Source organism: Schistocerca nitens, chromosome 4, assembly GCF_023898315.1.
Source record: "Schistocerca nitens isolate TAMUIC-IGC-003100 chromosome 4, iqSchNite1.1, whole genome shotgun sequence".
In the NCBI taxonomy this organism is placed as follows: domain Eukaryota; kingdom Metazoa; phylum Arthropoda; class Insecta; order Orthoptera; family Acrididae; genus Schistocerca; species Schistocerca nitens.
Genome location: NC_064617.1, coordinates 189,089,673 through 189,108,409, shown reverse-complemented (window position 1 = coordinate 189,108,409; position 18,737 = coordinate 189,089,673). Strand labels below are relative to the sequence as shown.

The following is an 18,737-nucleotide window of genomic DNA, read 5'->3' as shown; positions in this document are numbered from 1 at the left end:
ATCCAGATTCTGTTTACAGCATTATGATGGTCGCATCCGTGTTTGGCTACATCGCGGTGAACGCACATTGGAAGCGTGTATTAGTCGTCGCCATACTGGCGTATCACCCGGCGTCATGGTATGGGGTGCCATTGGTTACACGTCTCGGTCACCTCTTGTTCGCATTGACGGCACATTGAACAGTGGACGTTACATTTCAGATGCGTTAGACCCGTGGCTCTACCCTTCATTCGATGCCTGCGAAACCGTACATTTCAGCAGGATAATGCACGACCGCATGTTGCATGTCCTGTACGGGCCTTTCTGGATACAGAAAATGTTCGACTGCTGCCCTGGCCAGCACATTCTCCAGATGTCTCACCAATTGAAAACGTCTGGTCTTTGATGAACTGTGGTATCGTGTTGAAGCTGCATGGGCAGCTGTACCTGTACACGCCATCCAAGCTCTGTTTGACTCAATGTCCAGGCGTATCAAGGCTGTTATTTCGGCCAGAGTTTGTTGTTCTGGGTACTGATTTCTAAGGATCTACGCACCCAAATTGCGTGAAAATGTAATCACATGTCAGTTCTAGTATAATATATTTGTCCAATGAATATCCGTTTATCATCTGCATTTCTTCTTGGTGTAGCAATTTTAATGGCCAGTAGTGTAGGTTCTCCGTGATTTCGCTAATTCGTTCAAGGCAAACGCCGGGGTGGTTCCTTCGAAAGGGCACGGCCGCTTTCCTTCTCCTTCCCTCCCCAACCAGATCTTGTGCTCCGTCTCTAATGACCTCGTTGTCGAAGGGACGCTAAACACTAATCTCCTCCTCCTCCTCCTCCTCCTCATAATACCGACTTTTAACGATCGGTACTTGAGAGACGGCGTCCAACTTCCGGCACCCTTACCACAGCTACTCCACTACGGGCACAGAACACACTACTTTATGTAAGTCACCATTTAATTATAAGATCGGTACATATGCGGCCCGAAGTGCTATCCCACATTGCCAGTATTGGCTCTCGAGCAAAAACGATTGACTACCAATGTGCTACACTTTCTTCAGGAAAGCCGAAGCGATTTTTATACGTACACTTACTTTTTTCTCGAGCAATTTTTCGGTTCATACACTGGATGGAAGTGAAATATGAACTGTGGAAAAATCGGAAGACAATCCAAGCTTTTGAGGAGTGGTTGCTCAAAATAAATTGGACTGATAAGGTAAGACATTAGTGTGTTCTCTGCAGAATTGCAAAAGGAAGAAATATGTGGATAAAATAAACTGCAATAAGGGACAGTATCACAGGGCGCGCGATAAGATGGCTCTCAGCACTATGGGACTTAATATCTGAGGTCATCAGTTCCCTAGAACTTAGAACTAATTAAACCTAACTAACCTAAGGACAGCACACACATCCATGCCCGAGGCAGGATTCGAACTTGCGACCGTAGCGGTCGCACGGTTCTAGACTGAAGCGCCTAGAACCGCTATGCGACCGAAACTACCGATTTCGACTCTCCAAATGCACTGATCAGAATGGAGGCCACCTCCAAGATATCATTTTCAAAACTTAATGGAACAAAACTTTAGATTTTATTCTTTGTAAAGAAAATGAATTCAATTGATGTCTCTAATACTTTCTGATTTATGATTCTTTTTAAATAAGGAAGTCTCCGCACCGCACCCTACAATATCTGATTGCACTAAGGGGTAATGGTCTCATAAAGGTTGAGAACCACTGATCTACGTAGATGTATACTACTGGCCATTAAAATTGCTACACCAAGAAGAAATGCAGATGATAAACGGGTATTCATTGGACAAATATATTATACCAGATCTGACATGTGATACATTTTCACGCACTTTGGGTGCATATACCCTGAGAAATCAGTACCCAGAACAACCACCTCTGGCCTAATAACGGCCTTGATACGCTTAGGCATTGAGTCAAACAGACCTTAGATGGCGTGTACAGGCACAGCTGCCCATGCAGCTTCAACACGATACCACAGTTCATCAAGAGTAATGGCTGGCGTATTGTGACGAGCCAGTCGCTCGGCCACCATTCACCAGACGCTTTCAGTTGGTGAGAGATCTGGAGAATGTGCTGGCCAGGGCAGCAGTCGAACATTTTTTGTATCCAGAAAGGCCCGTACAGGACCTACAACATGCGGTCGTGCATTATCCTGCTTAAATTTAGCGTTTCGCAGGGTTGAATGAAGGGTAAAGGCCGCGCGGGATTAGCCGAGCGGTCAGGGGCGCTACAGTCATGGACTGTGAACGACTGCTCCCGGCGGAGGTTCGAGTCCTCCCTTGGGCATGGGTGTGTTTGTTTGTCCTTAGGATAATTTAGGTTAAGTGGTGTGTAAGCTTACGGACTGATGACCTTAGCAGTTAAGTCCCATAAGATTTCACACACATTTGAACACTATTTATTTATTTTTCTTTTTTTTTTCTTTTGAAGGGTGGAGCCACGGGTCGTACCGCATCTGAAATGTAACGTCCACTGTTCAAAGTGTCGTCAATGCGAACAAGAGGTGACCGAGACGTGTAACTAATGGCACCCCATACCATCACGCCGGGTGGTACGCCAGTATGTCGATGATGAAGAATACACGCTTCCAATGTGCGTTCACCGCGATGTCGACCATCATGATGCTGTAAACAGAACTTGGATTCATCCGAAAAAATGACTTTTGCCGTTCGTGCACCCAGGTTCGTAGTTGAGTAGATCATTGCAGGTGCTCCTGTCTATGATGCAGCGTCAAGAGTAACTGCAGCCATGGACTCCGAGCTGATAGTCGATGCTGCTGCAAACGTCGTCGAGCTGTTCGTGCAGACGTCCCCCATCTGTTGACTCAGGGATCGAGATGTGGATGCACGATCCGTTACAGCCATGCGGATAAGATGCCTGTCGTCTCGACTGCTAGTGATACGAGGCCGTTGGGATCCAGCACGGCGTTTCGTATTACCCTCCTGAACCCACCGATTCCGAATTCTTCTAACAGTCATTGGATCTCGATCAACGCGAGCAGCAATGTCGCGATACGATAAACCGCAATCGCGATTGGCTACAATCCGACCTTTATCAAAGTCGGAAACGTGATGGTACGCATTTCTCCTCCTTACACGAGGCATCACAACTACGTTTCACCAGTCAATGCCGGTCAACTGCTGTTTGTGTACGAGAAATCGGTTGGAAACTTCCCTCATGTCAGCACGTTGTTGGTGTCGCCACCGACGCCAACCTTGTGTGAATGCTCTGAAAAGCTAATCATTTGCATATCACAGTATCTTCTCCCTGTCGGTTAAATTTCGCGTCTGTAGCACGTCATCTTCGTGGTGTAGCAATTTTAATGGCCAGTAGTGTAGGATTACAAGTCGTTTCACAACCCCCCTATTCTCCAGACTTGTCTCCCTCGGACTGCTTATTGTTTCCCAATTTGAAGACATGGCTAGCGGGACAAAGATTTTATTCAAACGAGGAGGTGATTGCTGCAACTAATAGGTATTTTACAGACTTGGACAATTCCTGTTATTCGGAGGGGATCCACAAATTAGAACAGCGTTGGACGAAATGTTTAAGTCTAAAAGGAGACTATGTCGAAAAATAAAAAAAGGTTTACCACAATCACGTAAGTAGTGTTTATTTTTGCACAGACTTTTCAAACGCCCCTCGCATTTGACTCAAGCGCTTTTAGGAACTGACGGAGGGAAAAATTAAATCTTGATGGGCGGAAGAAGGGTTTGAGTGCAGTCTCTTAACGCCCGCTCGCTCTTCTGAAAAGGAGCCGTGTGTTTCGCCCACTGGACCACATGGCTCGGTAATTACTGTGCCACAGGTTTCCTCGAGTAGCGTGGGCGGATGGCGGCGAGCGTGGCGGCAGCCGCTGGCGCATTAGGACATCTCGGCTCGGCTGGGCCAGGCCAGACCCGTCTCGTCTGCGGCTGTCCCTAGCATATTTAGTTGCATTGTGGAGTTTTATGTGGCGAGTTAATAGTGCATCCGGGGCCGTAAAGCGGGCGCGCCGGTAAAAGTATGTGTATACGGCGGCGCGCCCGGCCGGCAGTAAAGCGCCGCGAGCCGTGGCGTACCTGGCGGCGCGGCGCAGCGCCTTATTTACGCCCATCAAAGTAATTGAGGGCCGGCTTTAGTGGCTGCGTCGCGTCTGGTCGCGCCTCCAGCGGCTGCCGTCGCTGCGCGCGCACGCTGCCGGCGGTTAGCCCAGCCACGGCTCGCAGGTGTTGCTCGCCCAACTGTACACTGTACACAGTACTGCCACCTCCTGCAAAACTCTTCACTTGTGTTCTTCCAGCCACTTGCTGACATTACAACATTATGCCATGGTGCATTGTCATGCTGAAAAATTCCGCACTCTGTATGCTGCGGCGTTGGTAATGGGATTGCAAGCTTCTGTCTGACGTCCATAGCGGTTGCGTGGGATCTTGTGGACCCAATGGTGCATTCCAGCTGAGCCACACCTCCACCGGCTCTAGACTACGAGCGCCCTCAGCCGCAGCAATATAGGATGGACGGCGGCACACACAGAGCCCCCTTGCATTTGCAGCCTGTCTGCTACGACTGCATCGTTCATGCTTAGTACGGCGACCCTAATTCCAGTTGACATTGTGATAGCTAGACTCTGTTTCCTGCTGCATTATTTGGAACGACTCTTTGTCCATTTGGTCAAGTACCACTTAAGTAAATCTTTCGTTTCCTCTGTTAACTTACTCGCTAATTATGTCTGCTTAAGTCCATCTTTCCTACGACGACAATTGCCGCACCGCTTTGTAATCCACCTCTCCTTACCCTTGTGTATGAAGTCGTACACAACAGTTGTTCGTCAGAGTAATGACATCACTATACACTGTACAGTCACATTACTGTGGTCACCTACAAAACAGCCGGCCGGTGTGGCTGAGCGGTTGTAGGCGCTTCAGTCTGAAACCGCGCGACCGCTACGGTCGCAGGTTCGAATCCTGCCTCGGACATGGATGTGTGTGATGTCCTTACGTTAGTTAGGTTTAAGTAGTTCTAAGTTCTAAGGAGCTGATGACCTCAGATGTTACGTTCCATAGTGCTCAGAGCCATTTGAATCTACAAAACACTTCACTATGTTCTTCCAGTCATTTGCAGACACTGGTGTATTATGCCATGGTGCAATGTCACGCTGAAGAATTCGATACTCCACCTGCTGCTTGTCAAAGTGACGCCATCACTATACACGGCAGAGTCACAGTTCTGTGGCCACCTGCAAAACACTTCACTATGTTCTTTCAGACATTTGCATTAGGTTCTCTGCCGGCTGTTCACGTCGTTCTCGCACGATATTTCGACGGCGTGACTCGCTGTCTTCTTCAGGTCCCAGAGAGAACTTGAGGAAGACAGTCAGTCACGTCGTGGAAATACCGTGCGAGAACTATGCGAACAACCTGCAGAAGAGACGATTATTCAACATGTCAACATATCACCTGGAAAACCTGAAGGTTTTAATGTAGTTTTAACAGAGTAAGACGGTGTGATTTATTTTAGGAAACCGCATTCTAATAATATATGGTGAAAAAGTGACTGACTATAGGAGGAATATACACTATCTGATCAAAAGTATCCGGACACCCCTACGTAATGCGAAAATGTCCAGCAGATGTCACAAGACGCAGACCCACGAGTATCAAAGGAGGTGGCGAACACTGTGTTATATATAGGGACGCAGTAACATCAGAATCGGACGAACCGTGTTCAGAACTCCCTCGTGTCATTCAATTTTACTTTATTTTTTCACAACATTATGCACTGTCCGTCCAGTCATTCAAATGTTCGTTCTCTTTCTGTAGTCTTGGCAGTTGTGATGCTATATACTTATTATAGAATATGAGTTGTATCTTAAGAATACATTACCGTCGCAAGTAAATATGATGAATAGTGAGAGCGGACGAAATACCACACAGACGTCTCACAGAAATGAAAACAACAGATAAACGGGTGCAAACTATGTTACAACAAAGGAATTCAAGAGCCAAAAATTCCAATACGGAACGTAACGTCAGAAATGTTAAAAACATATGTTTTGACAGAGCACAAACTGTGTGATTCTGAAACTGTTCCGCTCATTTGTTGAAGCTTATGAACACACTACTATGGTTTCATCATTTCCTTGAGAGTGATCACATTCATACGAACACCTAAATCGGGCAAGGAGGTGTATCTCACTCAGTCGTCAGGCGTACAAATTAGGTGCGTCGGTAAGAGATTCCTGTCATATCACACAGGTACTGTCAGTAATGGCGTGTATGACACACCAAACGTGTTTTCCGGCGGAGGATTCGGTTGACTTGTCGCCTTGTTACCAAACGTTTGCGGTTCCAATTCGAAAGTCACTTCCTTTCGGGTGCTAATAGACTAGTTGTGGAGAATCAACTGTCGTTATACACTTCGCTGTTGTAAAAGGACGTTATACCATGACATAGACACAAATTTGAATAAAGCGACAGCGAGGGAGGTTTGAACACGGCTCGTCCGCTTGGCAGTCCACTTAATCACGACGCCGTTGCTCTTTCAGGCTGCTCCATATTGCACTACTTGTCCTTGGGGCGTTCACTCTTTCTACTTAGCTGTTTTTTTCACAGTTCGGTACTCCTTCTTCCTGTTTTCATGCTTGTTTTGTGTTCAGGTTATGACGGGCAGTCCACTGGGCCCTTTTGCCACTAAGTCTGAGGGGGACGCGATGGGGAGTTTCAGTCGTAACAGGCTCTTCCATTGCTGCCCAACTTGACGGTTGGTGACGTAACTGCGAACGGGAAACGCGAGGAAATGACAGTCGTAAAACCAAGACCAAGGTTTCCAGTACTGACGGACACGGGTCTTCATGCACTGTCGACGGTCGTTTTAAATTATAGTATGAAATCAGCGGAAGGAATGACTTGTGAGTTCCGAAGTGTTACCAGCAGTCCAGCCAGCACAATCACTGTGCACAGGAACTTAACAAGAACGAGAAGAGAAGGAAGATCAGAGGTTAACGTCCCGTCGGCCGAATTTCATGATTCTAGGTGAACGGGAAGGAAACGGCCTTGCCGCAGTGGTAACACCGGTTCCCGTCAGATCACCGAAGTTAAGGGCAGTCGGGCTGAGTTAGCACTTAGATGGGTGACCATCCGGTCTGCCGAATGCTGTTGGTGCACTCAGCCCTTGTGAGGCAAACTGAGGAGCTACTTGATTGAGAAGTACCGGCTACGGTCTCGTAAACTGACACACGGCCGGGAGAGCGGTGTGCTGACCACATGCATCCAGTGACGCCTGTGGGCTAAGGATGACACGGCGGTCGGTCGGTACCGTTGGGCATTCCAAGGCCTGTTCGGACGGAGAGGTGAACGGGAAGTACCCTATAGCGTTTGATGAGTGAGTTTGTTTCAAAATACGCGACATAAATGGCCCAATCTTTGCATCGCATTGACGAAAAGAGCTTAAATTCGCCAAGGAACCAAAGACTTCAGTCCGTGACGTATTTGAACTTGGCGCGCCAACCTGTTCCAGAGAAATGGGTCTTAAGAGACGGACAGATAAACAGATGGATAAAAAGGATGAAAAAAGATTTTCGTATTATATTATTACAAATTACTAATTTTCGAATTTTTTTACTCTGAAACCCTGGTTCTTGAGAAATTTCATGATTCTAGCTCAACGGGAAGTAGGTCTAACCTATGGGTTTTGATGAGTGGGTTTTCGAGTTTCAAAATAAGTGACATAAATGGTGTATCTTTTGATTGCACTGAGTTAGAAGCTTCAATTTTGTACAACGCCAAGCGACCGTACGTCTTATCATGTGAGATAAATGGGAACTCCGCACGTCCACCAATTCCTGAGAAAAATGGATCTTAACAGTCGTACAGACAGATGGACAATGGACCGACTGATTCTACGCGGGTTCCGATTTTACAGAATGAGGCAAGTAACCAAAAAATGGTTCAAATGGCTCTGAGCACTATGGGACTTAACATCGGAGGTCATCAGTCCCCTAGAACGTAGAACTACTTAAACCTAACTAACCTAAGGACATGACACACATCCATGCCCGAGGCAGGATTCGAACCTGCGACTGTAGCGGTCGCGCGGTTCCAGACTGAAGCGCCTAGAACCGCTCAGCCACCAACGACCGGCGAGGCAAGCAACCCTAAAAAAATGGGGTGAATCTGTGAACAAGGAACATGAGAATGTGCGTTTCACTCGGTTGACACAGCTTTTGTATCCCGCCTGGAAGTCGGCGCGTGGGTCTGCTCCTGAAAACTGAAGGGTAGGCCGAATGTAGGAAGCTAGGAGGAACAGGTGAAGGGAAGTACTTCGGCACTGCGTGTAAATTTAAATCACCTTTACTATAGGAAGAATAGGAATACATAACTTTGCACTGAGGAGCACGTAGGTGCGAAGCCGGATGTCTCAAGCTCACAGGAGTTACACAGGCAAAATCTGTAGTGGCACGCCCACTATGAAATAGAAACAATGTTGCTTGGTCGTCCACTCGGAATCAAATGGGCTGAATCTGGAGCGGCGCTCGTAGAGCTGCACAGCGCCGGCTAGGGGGCGCTGCCGTCGGTGTCGGTGTCGTAGTGCCAACCTAGCAGAGAGCACCTACGTTGTGGCATCGTAGCTATCGATACCACAACAGCCCCGCAAGGTATCTGCGATCAGGGACGGCCACTATTGCCACATGAAGGTGATTACCGTAGTCCACTGTAGGATCCGTGTTCAACAGGAACGGAGGCAGGAGCCGCGTTGCGGCGCCTGGCAGCTGCACCTGTGGAGCGTGCAGCGAACACGTTGTGGCAGAGTCGCCACGCGTGGGCGGGGCGTGGGTGGGGCGCCGTAAAGCCGGCATGGGAAGCGTTGTTTTACGCAGTCGTAAATAAGTCCGGCCGGCACGCCAGTCGTCATCCGCCGACCCTGATGGGCAATTGCTAGCTCCGCCAGCACTTAAGGCCCCACACTCTGCGGTCGAGGAATAACTAGCTCACAGCCCCGAGGTGCAGAGCAAACCCATCAGCTGAGTCACAGAAAAGGACAAGAGCGCAAAAAAGTGAGTCCACGGTAAAACACCTGCGGCGGAGCTCGGGGTAGGCCGTAACTTATTTGCTATGAGGCGCACACTCGTCATATGAAACGGAATGGTTTCTCGCCACGACAAAGAAAATGGTTGGGCGTGGGGGGGGGGGGGGGGGGTGTTACAACAGGAGCTCACTGATTTGCTCAGAAAATAGCAACTCGGCCCTGAAACATACATGAGCATTACCACTAGGCTGTAGTGACCCTATTTTGGGTGGTTGCCTAATTGCTGGTAGCTACCTGCCTTGTTCGGAGCTAACCTCCTTAGCCCACACCGGTAGCCAGTAGCGCAGGTCGTTCTGATACGCCACAGTGAGTTTGGTGCCGATGTTGTTGACGTTTCGTTCTACACAGCTATTTTCACATTGTGGTCAAGATAAAAACTTTCTACAGCGTTCAGCTGGCAGTCCTTCCTCAAGAAAGGTAAGACGTGCTTTCAAACTATTTCATAGGACTGACTAGACTGAAGCACGCACTTTCTTATGTATTTAATAAAACGTGTTACGTTGAGTCTACATAGATTTAACGGATGGTCCCTAATAAAAGGTAGTAACAGATTGCACTATATCGAGTACCCGAAATTTGGTGTCAGTTTATACAAACAGATGTTCCGAATTTTATTACAGATGCCAGCTTTCCAGTTTTTGGGAGACAAAGATGTTGGGCCATTGATGGGATAGGCATACTGCAGAGCCGCAGCAACAGAAGTGGCCGCAAATGGCTTCAAAAACTGTGGGATCTATCCTTGTGACTCCCTGGTTTCTCCATCTATGGAATTTTCCTCCTCGGCAATCAGCAGCAAATGACGATAAGGCCTCAAAAGCAACAGCAGAGCCACTACCGACTGGAGTTTTTGAAATGCAAGTATCAGCGGTTTCTACTTTTGAAATCAGCCGACCTCCTGTACTTCCACCGTCAAGCCCAACAACACGAGCAAGTAAAGCAGTAGTGTTGAAGTTATCGCCTTTAAAAACGATTTGAAGCAGTCCCTGACTATAGAGGAAAGGAAAGCAGATAGCAAGCATACAGGGGATGCGCCACCTTCAACAAAACCTACACCACGAGCTTCTCGTTTGATGCATCTCACATACCTTCAACATCTGGGGCTACCAAAAGGAATTTCTATGTAACAAAAACCAGAGTGTCACGAAGCAGTAGGATCATGGTGTGAAAGACTTCGGTTCAAACGCTGATGAAACCATGTTGAAAGATTCACGATCTGATTATGAAGAGGAGGGGAAGTGAACTCACTGCGACCAACTGATACCTCTAAAAAGACCCGACGTTATGAGCTTTGTGCATGTGTCTACGATGATACTTGTGAAGTTTCTAAATGTGACTTCTGTACTGGAACAAACATCTGTTGAAAATGAAGATGTCGTTACTAATTCATTAAATTTTAGTGTTTATTTACAGCCCGAAATTAGGAACCATATTTTCCGCAGGGCCACGCGGGATTAGCCGAGCGGTCCCAGACGCTGCAGTCATGGACTGTGCGGCTGGTCCCGGCGGAGGTTCGAGTCCTCCCTCGGGCATGGGTGTGTGTGTGTTTGTCCTTAGGATAATTTAGGTTAAGTAGTGTGTAAGCTTAGGGACTGATGACCTTAGCAGTTAAGTCACATAAGAATTCACACACATCTGAACAATTTTTTTTCCGCAGGTAAAAATTACTCGATTTACTTCCTTACTCTGTTATTGCAGAATGAGAAAATATTCGGAAGACTTTTTTGCAAGGATAGTATATAAATATCCCCTGGTAATAGCACAGCACATTTTCCACAGTTTTTTTTTTCTTTTCCTTGACAACAGTCTTCTGACCAGTTTGATGCGGCCCGCCATGAATTCCTCTTATGTGCTAACCTCTCCATCTCAGAATAGCACTTGCAACCTACGTCCTCAATTATTTGCTGGATGTATTCCAATCGTCCAATCTCTGTCTTCCTCTACAGTTTTTGCCCTCTACAGCTCCCTCTAGTACCATGGAAGTCATTCCCTCATGTCTTAACAGATGTCCTATCATCCTGTCCCTTCTCCTTATCAGTGTTTACCACAGATACCTTTCCTCTGCGATTCCGCGCAGAACCTCCTCATTCCTTACCTTATCAGCCCACCTAATTTTCAACATTCGTCTGCAGCACCACATCTCAAATGCTTAGATTCTCTTCCGTTCCGGTATTTCCACAGTCCATGTTTCACTACCATACAATGCTGTACTACAGACGTACATTCTCAGAAATTCCTTCCTCAAATTAAGGCCGATATCTGACATTAGTAGACTTCTCTTGGGCAGGCATGCTTTTCTGCCACAACTAGTCTGCTTTTGATGTCCTCTTTGCTCCGTCCGTCATTGGTTATTTTACTGCCTAGGTAGCAGAATTTCTTAACTTCATCTTCGTGACCATCAGTCCTGATGTTAACTTTCTCGCTGATCTCATTTCTACTACGTCTCATTACCTTCGCCTATCTTCACTTTATTCTCACTCCATACTCTGTACTCATTAGACAGTTCATTCCGTTCAGCAGATCATGTAATTATTCTTCACTTCCACTCAGAATTGCAATGTCATCAGCGAATCGTATCACTGATACACTTTCACCTTGAATTTTAATTCCACTCCTAAATCTTTCTTTTATTTCCATTATTGCTTCAACGATCTACAGATTGAAAAGTAGGGGCGAAAGGCTACATTCTTGTCTTACACCCTTTTTAATACGAGCGCTTCGTTCTTGGTCGTCCACTCTTGGTTGTTGTACATATTGTATATGACCAGTCTCTCCCTATAGCTTATCCATTCTTTTTCAGAATTTCGAACATCTTGCACCATTTTATATTGTCGAACGCTTTCTCCCGGTCGACAAATCATATGAACGTGTCTTGATTTTTCTATTTTTCTTTAGTCTTGTTTCCATTATTAATCGAAATGTCAGAATTGCCTCCCTCGTGCCTTTACCTTTCCTAAAGTCAAACTGATCCGTCATCTAGCACATCCCAAATTTTCTTTTCCACTCTTCTGAATATTATTCTTGTAAGGAACTTGGATGCATGAGCTGTTAAGCTGATTGTACGATAATTCTCGCACACTAGTCAGCTCTTGCCGTCTTCGGAATTGTGAGGAAGTTGCTTTTCCGAAAGTCAGATGGTACGTCGCCAGACTCATAAATTCTACACACCAACGTGAATAGTCGCTTTGTTGCCACTTCCCCCAATGATTTTAGAATTTCTGATGGAATGTTGTCTATCCCTTCTGTCTTATTTGACCGTAGGTCCTCCAAAACTCTTTGAAATTCTGATTCTAATACTGGATCACCTGACTCTTATAAATCGACTCCTTTTTCTTCTTCTATCACATCAGACAAATCTTCCCCTCATAGAGGCTTTCAATGTATTCTTTCCACCTATATGCTCTCTCCTCTGCATTTACCAGTGGAGTTCCCGTTCACTCTTAATTTTACCATCCTTGCTTTTAACGTCACCGAAGGTTGTTTTGACTCTCCTGTATGCTGAGTCTGTTGTTCCGACAATCACTTGTTTTTCGTCGTCTTCACATTTTCCCTGCAGCCATTCCGTCTTAGCTTCCCTGCGCTTCCTGTTTATTTCATTCCTCAGCGACTTGTATTTCTGTATTCCTGAGTTTCCCGGAATATTTTTGTACTTCCTCTTTTCATCAATCAACTAAAGTGTTTCTTCTGTTACCCATGATTTCTTCGCAGTTACCTTCTTTGTACCCGTGTTTTCCTTCCTATCTTCTGCGATGGCCCTTTTTAGAGATGTCCATTCCTCTTCAACAGTACTGCCTACTGAGCTAGTCCTTATTGCTGTATCTATAGCGTCAAGCGTATCTCGTCATTTCTTAGTACTTCCATGTCCAACTTCTTTGCGTATTGAATCTTCCGCACCAACGTCTTCAACTTCAGCCTACTCTTTATCACAACTATATTGCGATCTAAGTCTACATCTGATCCTGGATACGCCTTACAATTGAGTGTCTGATTTCGGAATCTCTGTCTGACCATGATGTAATCTAACTGAAATCTTCCCGTATCACCCAGCCTTTTCCAAGTATTCCTCCTCCTATCGCGATTCTTGAACATGGTATTCGCTATTACTATCTGAAACTTGTTACGTAACTCAATCAGTCTGTCTCCTCTCTCATTCCCTATCCGAAGCCTATATTCTCCTGTAACCTTTTCTTCTTCTCCTTCCCCGACAACTGTATTCCAGTCCCCCATGACTATTAGATTTTCATCCCCCTTTACTTACTGTATTATCCTTTCAATATCCTCATACACTTTCTCTAGCTCTTCATCTTCAGCTTGTGACGTCGGCATGTATACCTGAACTATCGTTGTCAGTCTCGGTTTGCTGTCGATTCTGATAAGAACAAACCTGTCACTGAACTGTTCACAGTAACACATTCTCTGCCCTACCTTCCTATTCATAACGAATCCTGCTCCTGTTATACCATTTTCTGCTGCTGTTGATATTACCCTATACTCATCTGACCAGAAATCCTTGTCTTCTGTCCGTTTCACTTCAATGACCCCTACTATATCGTGATTGAGCCTTTGCATTTCCCTTTTCAGATTTTCTAATTCCCCTATCACGTTCAAGCTTCTGACATTCCACGACCCGACTCGTAGAATGTTATCCTTCCGTTGATTATTCAATCTTTTTTTCATGGTGACCTCACCCTTGGCAGTCTCCTCTCTGAGACCCGAATGGGGGACTATTCCGGAATCTTTTGCCAATGGAGAGATCATCATGACACTTCTTCAATTACAGGCCACATGTTCTGGATGCACGTTACGTGTCTTTAATGCAGTGGTTTCCATTGTCTTCTGCATCGTCATGCCGTTGATTATTGCTGATTCTTCCGCCTTTAGGGGCAGTTTGCCACCCCTAGGACAAAAGGGTGCCCTGAACCTCTGTCCGCTCCTCCGCCCTCTTTGACAAGGCCGGAAGTCTTAGGTCGCCAAAGCTGATTATTTTTCAAAATCTAAGCAGCGACGGGATTCGAACCCGGGAGCGAAGACATTTTGATTATGAATGAAAGACGCTACGCCTAGACCACGTGTTTTAAAGACAGCTACTTTACTGATAATTTTAAATTTAAAAACGGAACCCGGTAATGGACACGTTCCCCTATTATCGTCATGGCGATCATCATCATCTTCATCATCATCATCATCATCATCATTCAGCGTCTGCAATTGTGCAGCTTAAAAACTTGCCTCTACCTTTCTCGACCTAGGGCCCTTTCCTTGCACTCTTCTGAACTACTCATCTGGTTAACATTTTTCTCAGCTCATCCCGCTAATGCAACCGTGGCTGGTCCTCGTATTTCCATTCATTCCACTGAATTTAAGACAACTGAAAATTCTGTTAAATTTACAAATTATTTGTTGAGGAATTGGTTTTGTGATTTGGGGGTTGAGTTCATTCTCCATCAAATTATATGGTTTAGTAATTTGAGAGATGAGTTTATTTCTCAACAAATATAAACAAGCTGAAATACGTGTTTATAATTTTCTTTTTGCAATAATGATACGTACAAATGAAAAGACTGCAAAGATTTAAATACTCATATCCATGTTATCTGTCTCACTGATACGCACTGTAAGCTGGTAATGCTCTTCGACTTACAAGGCACTGTATTTCTGCATCTGTCCAATCTCTGGATTGTTTGTCTTATTGTTTCGTGTTAGCGTAGCATTTAATGAAGCAAATGCAAATTTAAAACGGCCTTCAGGGTTCTTTCTGTTGGAATATCTTTCAAGCAACTTTATCATTGTTTAAACTTTATAATTTCAGTGGTATATTAGGATAACAAGTGACAAATTATACCTTATTTGAGGCGTAAAGAAGTTCACAACAAACAACTGCCTACATCCAGCAAATGAAATCAGAATGTAATCCACTGACTCACAAGAAGAATAATCTCTCGAAACGCGTTGCGGAAGAAAATAAAACTTACCGACACAGATAAATGTTTTTAATTTATCTTTTTTGTTGTAATATCTAGTTACTATTAAAAATTTGTCCCTGGTTTCCCGCTTTTCACGAGTAGTCACCTCTACCATTAGGCTAATGTGAGAATGCCTAGAGGCCCGACGCAAACTTTCATTGTCATTAGTATTTCTTTATGTTACAAACCATGTTCTGCCCGCGGAGCATGAGGAAATAGCGCCACTGCGGGAGCAGATTTCGGGGGAGGACCCTGGATCGTGGATTATCATGCCACAGGGAATAAGTGCGAACTGAATTAAACTCACAAGCACATAGACTTTCTACATTTCTTCCTTCCGGGCAGTAGCCAGAATGTGGCCTTTTAAGAAGTGAGTGCATTAGGACAGCACCACCCACTGCTGGTCATTCTCGTCCCTTCTCGCCGACGTGCTGCGGTGTGCAGTACGAGCGTCTGGCCTTTTTTGGGGGGATCATCAGTCTTCTGACTGGCTTGATGCGGCCCGACACGAATTCCTCTCTTGTGCCAACCAACCTCTTCATTTCAGACTATCACTTGCAACCTACGTCCCGCAATTATTTGCTAGATGTATTTCAATTTCTATCTTCCTCTACAATTTTTGCTCTCTACAGCTCCCTCTAAAAGTCATTCCCCGATGTCTTAATACATGTCCTATCATCCTGTCCCTTCTCCATGTCTGTTTTCCACATATAACTTCCATCTCCGATTCTGCGCAGACCCTTCTCATTCCTTACCTTATGAGTCCACCTAATTTTCGACATTTGCCTCTAGCACCACATCTCAAATGCTTCGATTCTCTTCTCTTCTGGTTTTCCCACAGTCCATTTTTCACTGGCATACAAAGCTGTGCTCCAAACGTACATTCTGAGAGATTTCTTCCTCAAATTTAGACCTATGTTTCATACTAGTAGACTTCTCTTTTTGCCAGTAGTAGCCTGCTCAGCTCGTCATCGGTGATTTTGCTAACTAGAAAGCAGAATTCCTTAAATTCATTTATTTTGTGACCATCAATCGTAATGTTAAGTTTCTCGCTGTACTCATTTCCGCTACTTCTCATTACTTTCGTCTTTCTTCGATTTACTCTCAATCCATATTCTGTACTCATTAGATTGTTCATTCCATTCAGCAGACCATGTAATTCTTTTTCACTTTCACTCAGGATAGCAATGTCGTCAGCGAATCATATCACTGATATCCTTTCACCTAGAATTTTAACCCGCTCATGAACCTTCCTTTTATTTCCACCATTGCTTCTCCCATGTACAGATTGAACAGTAGGGGTGAACGACCACACCCCTGTCTTACACCCTTTTTAATACGAGTACTTCGTTCTCGGTCGTCAACTCTTATTATTCCCTCTTAGATCTTGTACATATTGTATATTACCCGCCCCTAGAGGTGGGCAAACTCGTTCATCCTGGGGAACTAGTTCACCGATGATCGATCTTTTTTGGGAACCGTTCATTTTTACTCGTTCACCGTTCATTTGCGCTTGGTATATGGTTCTTATGAAAAACTGAAAACTAGTAGTGTAGGTGACTGAAGGATGGAGGGCACCAGGAGGGGGCACTTGCCTCCCCCCTGGAGTATAGAGTTTTTATTCATTACAGAATTCTTACACACTTTTAGAAGTAATTTCTGTGATTCTGCAGAACCTGTCGTTTAGCCAACCGTAGCCTTGTGTGGATGATCACAGGGAAATAATATAGGGTGGCGCACGGAAAACCGGCCCCGAGTACAGACTGCTCGCCAATTACGGACGATTGTTCCACATTACGAGCAGATACAACAAACAGGCAAACATGTAATAATTAGGCAGTGAAGAAATAACAAGCTAATGCAGGCAACAATTGCGAAACAATCGATGAAGATGTGTAGAGAGCTGGAGAAGAGAACATGAAAATCTCACGCGACGCGCATGGGCTATAGCTCATGTAGTCTTGTAAACCTGTTGGTGGCTGTTTCCCAAGTTAATGAACCACAAGTGTCTTGTATAAAATTCTTCGTTTCGACTTCCACTACATATTTATGCTACGTTGTAAACAATAATCGTTTACACCCTATATATACTTCAAGTTGTCTCTGAGTTCGTAGGCGAAGTAGAGACTTTATGGAAGCATAAAATAAAATGTGATTTTCTCATACTAGCGTCACACGCTTAGTAAAAATTAGGTTTTTATGTTGCATTATTAACGTTAATGCAGCAATAATAATAATAATAATAATAATAAAGTTTGCAATAATAAAGTTTTTGGTTTGAAACCTCCTTTTGAACATATGTTTTTCAGATAATAAGTAAATATGATTTTATGTCAATCTATGTCTTTTCAAATGGAGAGGCACCGCTTTTCCTACTGAGCCACAACGACCCACAACCCACTTTTTTTTCTTTTTTTTTCTCAAAGAAACCAAACTAGCAGGTAATGAAAATTGGAAACAACCAAACTTAAAAATAATTAGTCTTCCTAAATGTAATGTTTTGTATACGAAAGATACACGAAAATCGTTTTATTTGAATTTTCTTACATTAAAAATTAAGCAAATTATTGAAAGTTAGCTGCTAAATCAAGTCGAGGAAACCAAAAAATATATGAATAACAAAATAACTTGCCTTGTTATGTCTTCTGCTGTTCATCGATATAATGAAGTGAGCTGATATGCCCTTTTGTTACCTGAAAAGACGTACCTATTACATACAACGTAATTTTTTTTTTGTCATCAGTCTACTGACTGGTTTGATGCGGCCCGCCACGAATTCCTTTCCTGTGCTAACCTCTTCATCTCAGAGTAGCACTTGCAACCTACGTCCGCAATTATTTGCTTGACGTATTCCAATCTCTGTCTTCCTCCACAGTTTTTGCCCTCTACAGCTCCCTCTAGTACCATGGAAGTCATTCCCTCATGTCTTAGCAGATGTCCTATCATCCTGTCCCTTCTCGTTATCAGTGTTTACCACATATTCCTTTCCTCTCCGATTCTGCGTAGAACCTCCTCATTCCTTACCTTATCAGTCCACCTAATTTTCAACATTCGTCTATAGCACCACATCTCAAATGCTTCGATTCTTTTCCGTTCCGGTTTTCCCACAGTCCATGTTTCACTACCATACAATGCTGTACTCCAGACGTACATCCTCAGAAATTTCTTCCTCAAATTAAGGCCGGTATTTGATATTAGTAGACTTCTCTTGGCGAGTCTGCTTTTGATGTCCTCCTTGCTCCGTCCGTCATTGGTTATTTTACTGCCTCGGTAGCAGAATTCCTTAACTTCATTGACTTCGTGACCATCAATCCTGATGTTAAGTTTCTCGCTGTTCTCATTTCTACTACTTCTCATTATCTTCGTCTTTCTCCGATTTACTCTCAAACCATACTGTGTACTCATTAGACTGTTCATTCCATTCAGCAGATCATTTAATTCTTCTTCACTTTCACTCAGGATAGCAATGTCATCAGCGAATCGTATCATTGATATCCTTACCTTGTATTTTAATTCCACTCCTGAACCTTTCTTTTATTTCCATCATTGCTTCCTCGATGTACAGATTGAAGAGTAGGGGCGAAAGACTACAGCCTTGTCTTACACCCTTCTTAATACGAGCACTTCGTTCTTGATCGTCCACTCTTATTATTCTGTCTTGGTTGTTGTACATATTGTATATGACCCGTCTCT

General features: G+C 44.5%; 1 protein-coding gene across 1 annotated transcript in view; it reads right to left on the bottom strand.

Moving 5' to 3' along the window:
- The window catches only part of LOC126252196 (protein-L-histidine N-pros-methyltransferase-like), a 342,810-nt gene that overhangs the window by 138,655 nt on the left and 185,418 nt on the right, over positions 1-18,737 (bottom strand). The gene's annotated exons all lie outside the window — the stretch shown is intronic.